At 48.6% G+C, this 1,154-nt stretch overlaps 1 protein-coding gene across 1 annotated transcript in view; it reads left to right on the top strand.

Moving 5' to 3' along the window:
* LOC125487957 overlaps positions 1-1,154 on the top strand; it is a 148,386-nt gene that overhangs the window by 52,740 nt on the left and 94,492 nt on the right. The gene's annotated exons all lie outside the window — the stretch shown is intronic.

Here is a 1,154-nt window from a genome sequence, read left to right as displayed (position 1 = left end):
GTAAATAGAAAGGGATTTGGTGTTCCTGCACCCAGAGCACGGCGTAGGGTTTCGGTCCCCTTTACTTGAGGAGGGATGGAGTTGTATTCGAGCCCCCTCCTGCCACTGCTCATGATTTTGAAAATCTCTCTCTCTCAGCATTCTTCTTCTCCCACAGAGAACAGTCCCCACCTTCATCAAACAATCCTCATCCCTGGAGTTTCTCATCCCTGGGGCAGTAAAGTGCTTCTTCTCTCTCGCTCGGTGTGTCCTTCTTTCTCTCTTTTTGTATCACTCTCTGTCTGTCTCACTCTCTATCACTCTGCCTCCCTCTCTGTTTCTCCTCTCTCTCTCTGTCTCACTTTTCCTCTATCAGTCTGTATCTCTGTCTGTCTCTCTCTGTCTCACTCTTTCTATCACTTTCTTTCTATCTCTCTGTCTCACTCTCTCTGTCTCTGTACCTTTCACTTTCTCTATTTCTGCATCTCGGTCTCCGTCTCGTTTTCTTTCTGTATGTCTCTCTCTGTCTATGTCTCTCTATCTGTCTGTCCCAGTCTCTCTGTCTCTCACTCTCTCCATCTCTCGGTCTTAGTCTCTCTTTTTCTCTTTCTCTCCATCTCTGTCTCAGTCTCTCTCTATACCTCGTTTTCTTTCTCTGTCTCAGTCTGTCTCTGTCTCTCTCTCTCTCTTTCTCTCCCCCCCCCCATACATTCACATCTTCCCTATAATGCAACGCCCACGACATTACACAACACTCCAGCTGAGATCTAACAAGTGTCTTGTACAAGTTCAGCATCACCTCCCAGCTCTCGAACCCTACAAATCCGAGGGCACTGTGTGCCGTCTCCCCTTCTGTCCTGCCACCTTCATCGCACAAGATAGTCTAACGGAGCTCATTCCCAGCACAGGGGGAGTCCATTCAATCACTCATTCCCATCCCAGACTGGGAAGTCTAACTCCCTTCTCAGCGTTCCATCTCTGCCCTGATTGGAAATTGCTCCCTGGAAAATTCCAACCTCCACTCGTGTTTGAGCTCTCTGTAATCTCCCTAGCTTGTCCTTCGTTCCAGTTCTGGCCATCAGCCTTTACCAAAGGCATTGGGCAAGGGTTGACATGCAAAAAGAGGGGTTTACAGAAATGGCGAGGTGCACGTGGACCGGAAACCAAGAGTGAAC

This window comes from Rhincodon typus, chromosome 47 (assembly GCF_021869965.1).
Source record: "Rhincodon typus isolate 14 chromosome 47, sRhiTyp1.1, whole genome shotgun sequence".
NCBI lineage: Eukaryota > Metazoa > Chordata > Chondrichthyes > Orectolobiformes > Rhincodontidae > Rhincodon > Rhincodon typus.
The sequence above is the reverse complement of the archived record's forward strand: the minus strand, read 5'-3'. Positions and strand labels throughout refer to the sequence as shown.